We start from the raw sequence: 5,804 nt of genomic DNA on the forward strand, positions 1-5,804 counted from the left end.
GATTTTAGTTGCTACATTTAAAAGACAGAATTAAGTACGAGGCAAATATAGAGCTTAGGCATGGCGACACGGCATACTAAAATTACCAGCCAAATTGCCGTCAAATTATAACCTACTGTTTTAGAAAGGATGCACACTGGAGGCTGAACTACAAGCGGCTCTGAATAAGGCAAATATAGAAGAGCAGGGTTGATACATATTGATCTTTGGTTTCTCTGAAGGGAGCTGATTAGGGACCAAACATAGCAACAACTATAAAGATTTTGTTAAGAGTAATTCTTCAGATTTTTGGCTGCTATTTTTAGCAGGTCTAGTGGTCATGTAAATTTTTCCATATCGCTTCTTAACCATTGTCAATAGTGAAGATTGTATTGTTGACATCATAATAATTTAACCATACACCTGACAACATGGCTCCATAGCTCAGTTGGTTAGAGCGCCAGTCTAGTAAACTGGAGGTCGAGTGTTCAAATCTCTCTGGAGCCTACATAAAATAATTTTCTTTTTTTTCCTAAAAATTTATTGGTACTGATATTCATTTCTGAAATGCACACAAGGTCCACTGGTTGTTTTAGTAAATCCGATAGAATGAAAACACAAGCAGTTTGATACTGTTGTTGAAAGAGATACTTGGCTGCAATTTCCAGCAAATCCAGGGGTCATGTGAAGCTTTGTTCGTCATTTCGTTCCCTTTGTTAATGTTGAACAATATATTGTAATATCCAATACTTTCTGAGTTCAAATTCCGTCGAGGTCGACTTTGCCTTTCATCTTTTCGAGGTCGATAAACTAAGTACCAGTTGCGTACTGCAGTCGATCTAATCGACTGTCACCCCACTCCTAAAATTTCGGACCTTGTGCCTAGAGTAGAAAAAAATATCCACTACAACACACCATAAAGAAGACGACATTGTATCTTATGTTAAACTAGGAGTTAGTTACACCGATGTCTCTCCTGTAATTTTTACGGTAAATGAGAAAACGTTGTAGTAAGAATGTTCTGTTAAACTAATGTTAATAAAAATACCTGTGTAAAAATAGAGCCAATAGCGTATCATCAGGCAACAATGAACGTCATTATAATTTATAACTACAAATTGTTATTGTTCGTTACACACAGATATTGCGATTGTCAACATCATAACAATTCAAAGATCCCGACTTATCTGGTTCCGTGGCTCAATTTGATAGAGCGCCAGTTTAATAGACTATAGGTCATGTTCTCAAATCTCTCTGGATCCTTGTATTTTTTTTCTAAACATTACTTTTTTTTTTTGCTTTTTCTTTGCTGAAGATACAATGGTATTAATATTGGTTTCGAATTTAGGCACAAGGCCAGTAATTTCGAGGGAAGAGTAAGTCGATTACATCGATCCCAGTGTCCAACTGGTACTTGTTTTATCGCTTCCGAAAGGATGAAAGGTAAAGTCGAGTTCGGCGGAATTTGAACTCCGAGCACGAAAACTGACGAAATGCCGCGAAGTACTTCGCCCGGCGTGCTAACGAATCTGCCAGCTCACCGCCTTTACAGATGCTAGCATTGACGATTGTATTGTAATGTCCAATACAACTTACCATAACAGGACTCGTTATATCTTATGTTGGACCTAGAGTTGTTACACTGTTATGTCTGTTTTCTCTAATCTCCACTGTAGATAAGCACACGTTATAGTGAGTGTGTTTGCTAAATTAATATCAATAAAGATACTGGACTAAATTTAGCAATGACCTACGATAACAATGAACGTCATAATAATTGATTTCAGGATAGGTTCACGTTACAATTATCGACGTCATTATAATTTAAACGTACACCGCGGCGTTGCTCCGTAGCTCAGTTGGTTAGAACGCCAGTCTAATAAACTGGACTTCGGGTTTTCGAACCTCTCTGTAGCCTACATAATTTAGACAATATTTTTTTTCTCATGCTAAAGTGAAACCGATATTAATTTCTGAAATGTAAACAAGGCAACAAAATCTTACAGTTGAATATAATCAATCATTTCGACCATATCATTTCACTGTTTCTTTTAATAAACCAGGAGTGAAGAAAACAATAAAAAATGTTGATCTTATTGAATGAGAAATTATTCATATGCTTGGCTGCTATTTCCAGTAGATCCAGTGGTTACGTAAAACCTCTGCTGTCAGTGTTGAAGATTGTAGCGTATGTAATGTCCAATATGATAACTCACCATAAAGAAGACGACATTATATCTTATATTAAAACAAGAGTTATGCTGATATCTCTCTTTCCTGTAAACTTTACGGTAAATAAAAAGAAAAAGAAGCCCTAGTAAGCGTGTTTGTTAAATTAATATCATAAGTCAGGATACAAGTGTAAAAATAGAAGAGTTAATAATATATAATAACAAGGCACCACCAAACAACAATGAACATCATTATACTTTGTATCTACAGATTCTATGTCATTGTTCATTATACACAGACGTTATCATTGTCAACGTCATAATAATTTAAAAGTGGCAAGCTGCATAGCCAGTTCAGTAAATCAGCGATCGTTTGTTCGAGTCTCTCTCGGACCTCGTTTCCCCCCCCCACCCCCCACCCCAAAACATTCTTAATATTTCTTCGCTATAGCTTCATTGGTACAAATATTGCTTATAAAATGCACATAAACTTAGAGACTTCTTTTTTGGTCGTATATCATCTATTATATGGATCTTAGTATTTTCAGCGTTTCTTTATTTTAGTAAAACCGGAGCGGTGAAAACCAATATAGATTTGGGCTGTATATGAACCCAGAACTTGAAGACCTTGGTCTAACGATCTGACGAAACCGCGGACTTCATAAGTTGATCAATAAATTGAATTCCTACATAACTGATATTATTGAAATTTTTTGTGTAATAATTGAAGACATAATAATCCTTTCTACAACAAGCACAAAACCTGAAACAGTGGGGGAGGGAGATAGTAGATTATACCGACCCCGTTACTTGACTGGTACTTATTTCAGTTTCCCGAATGGATGAAAGGCAAAGTTGATCTCGGTGGAATTTGAACTCAGAACGTAAAGAAGGACGAAATACCTCTGAGCATTTTGTTGGGCGTGCTAACGATTCTTCCAGCTTAGCGCCATAATTAAAGACATAATAATAATATTGTGAGCAGCATTTAAGAACTGGCTCCGTAGCTCAGTTGGTCAGAGCGCCAGTCTAGTAAACTGGAGGTCGAGTGTTCGAGTCCCTCTGGAGCCTACTGTTCGTAATTCTACTTTTGCTCTGGGCTGACCAAAGCTTTAGGAGTGAATTTGATAGGCAGAAACTAGAAAAGAACTCTGCTAGGTAGATAAATAGATAGATGATGCTAGGTAAGCTGGTAGGTAGGCAGGCTGAAAGGTGTGTGTGTGTCCACACGCACACATATAATATACATACTTACATATGCAGGTATGTGTGTGTGTGGACATACACATACATAAAATATACATATGTATACAGGATGTGTACATGTGTTTGTGTGTCTGCACACACACACACACACACACACACATATATATACAATATACATACTTATGTATCCAGATATGTGTACACGTGTGTGTGTGTGTGTTTTCTGTCTGTCTTGAAACTACACACTGGTCAGCCCATGGCTATAATCTTGTATTGGTGCTAATATTTATTTCTTTATTGCCCACAGGGGGCTAAACAGAGTGGGGACAAACAAGGACAGACAAAGGAATTAAGTTGATTACATCGTCCCCAGTGCATAACTGGTACTTATTTAATCGACTCCAAAAGGATGAAAAGCAAAGTGGACATCAGCGGAATTTGAACTCAGAACGTAACGGCAGACGAAATACCGCAATGCATTTCGCCCGGCGTGCTAACGATTCTGCGAGTTCGCCGCCTTACTCAAAGACATAATAATAATATTGAGAGCAGATTGTAAGAACTGGCTCCGTAGCTCAGTTGGTCAGAGCGCCAGTCTAGTAAACTGGAGGTCGAGTATTCGAGTCCCTACGGAGCCTAATCTACTGTTCTTAATTTTACTTTTGCTCCGCAAAGGAGATTATATTGGTGCTAATAATATTGATTCCTGAAATGCATACAAAACCACAAACGTTTGAGGTTGAAGTATTGACAGCTTCTCAGGTCAGTTGTTGTAATGGAAGCCTACGCATGACGAAAAGTCTCACTTTACGTACAGGGATCAAGTGGAACAAAAATACTTGACTACTTCGAAGAATTCTCCTTCTATGGATTATTACCGTAACTGAGATCACCTGTTTGGAGCGACAGAAAAAACGGAAGGTTCTCACGCTGACTCCTGTATCTTATAAACCTCTTTTATTGGAACAAAAGAATAAGTACCGAGAGCCACACTTTAGGAATGAAGAGTAATTGATTAAGTGGAACATATCTGAGGTCCGGAAGATAAGAGGAAAACTTGAGCTCCACAGAAATTGAACTCTGTGTAAACTGCTTTAACTAAATGCCAGATAAACATTATTTTTGACATTCTACTGATTGTTCAATCCATGACAACTATCGACTTTCTGCATGGTCACTTGACGTACTAGAAATATCAGTCTGATCCCTTTAAACCATAACTTACTATTTTAGAAAGGAGATACACATTGACGGATGTATCACGAGAATGACGGGGTAAACTAAATATAGGGATGGCTAGTTTTGGAATGTCATCGATCATATGTGTGTTTGAACAGGGATAATTAGGGGCTAAATAACATCAATAGCTATATTGCTTGTGATGTTATAAGAGAAAATAGTCAGATACTTAGCTGCTATTTCAAGCAGATCCATTAGTCATGCAAAGCTTCTATGTCGTTTCGTTGCCGTTGTTAATATTGTACTAAGGCAATTTCGCCGAGGTCGACTACTTCCGCCGAGGACGAGTAATACTCCGAGGTCGACTTTACCTTTCATCCCTTCGGGGTTGATAAAGTAATATCATTTGATAACTGGGGTTGATGTAGTCGACTAACTCCTTCACGCAATTGTTGGCCTTGTACCAAAATTTGAAACCCCCATTGAAGATTGTATTGCGATGTCCAATACAACTTACCGCAGATAACTTAAGTTATGCATCTTATGTTGGTTCGAGAGTTGTTGTACGGATATTTCTCACGTAATCTCCACTTAAGCCGACGTTATAGTGAGATTGTTTGCTGAACAAATATTGATAATGATACTAGAATAAATGTAACAACCTATTACCATAGCAACAATGAACGGCATTATAACTGGACACAACAGTTTCAGTATAGTTTAACCTTAAAATTATCGACGTCACAATAATTTAAACATACAAACCGACGTGTTTTCATAGGTAAGTTGGTCAGACTGTTAATCAAATAAACTGATGATCGGGTATTCGAAACCCGCTGGAGCCTCCGTATTATGGTCCCACTCCCGCCTTTTGTTCACAAACTAGATTTGGCACTGATATCGGTATCTAAAATGCACAGAAGTCCACAAAGGCTTACACTGATATATATAATCAATTATATCGACCCCAGTATTTCACTGGGTTTTTCAGTAAATCCGGTGGGAAGAGAGCGGTAACAGTTATGATCTCCTTGTTGAAAGAATAATTTTTCGTATACTTCCTGCTATTTCAAGCGAATCCAGTGGTTACGTAAAGCTTCGTCCGTCATTTCGTTACCATTAATAATTAACAATGTACTGCAATGTCCAATACGATAACTTAAGCATAAAGAAGACTACATTATATCTTATATTAAAGTTACACTGATATCTTTCTCTCTCTCTCTCACTCACTCTCTCTCTCTCTCACTCACTCTCTCTCTCTCTCAC

General features: G+C 37.7%; 1 long non-coding RNA gene and 3 other non-coding genes across 5 annotated transcripts; 3 read left to right on the plus strand and 1 right to left on the minus strand.

Annotated features, from left to right (window-relative positions):
* Positions 1-412: 412 nt before the first annotated feature.
* Trnat-agu (transfer RNA threonine (anticodon AGU)) lies at positions 413-486 on the plus strand. Its single transcript has one exon. It is a non-coding gene; the product is annotated as a tRNA-Thr (tRNA).
* Positions 487-2,013: 1,527 nt separating this feature from the next.
* LOC128248870 (uncharacterized) lies at positions 2,014-5,774 on the minus strand. Of its 2 annotated transcripts, none has more exons than XR_008264998.1 (2): positions 5,301-5,774; positions 2,014-2,263 (listed from the first exon to the last, which is right to left on the minus strand). It is a non-coding gene; the product is annotated as an uncharacterized LOC128248870 (long non-coding RNA). The 2 variants fall into 2 exon arrangements; XR_008264999.1 differs by having other exon boundaries at positions 5,053-5,774.
* Trnat-agu (transfer RNA threonine (anticodon AGU)) lies at positions 3,148-3,221 on the plus strand. The gene has a single exon. It is a non-coding gene; the product is annotated as a tRNA-Thr (tRNA).
* Positions 3,921-3,994, plus strand: Trnat-agu (transfer RNA threonine (anticodon AGU)). The gene has a single exon. It is a non-coding gene; the product is annotated as a tRNA-Thr (tRNA).
* Positions 5,775-5,804: the final 30 nt, after the last annotated feature.

Source organism: Octopus bimaculoides, chromosome 1, assembly GCF_001194135.2.
Source record: "Octopus bimaculoides isolate UCB-OBI-ISO-001 chromosome 1, ASM119413v2, whole genome shotgun sequence".
In the NCBI taxonomy this organism is placed as follows: domain Eukaryota; kingdom Metazoa; phylum Mollusca; class Cephalopoda; order Octopoda; family Octopodidae; genus Octopus; species Octopus bimaculoides.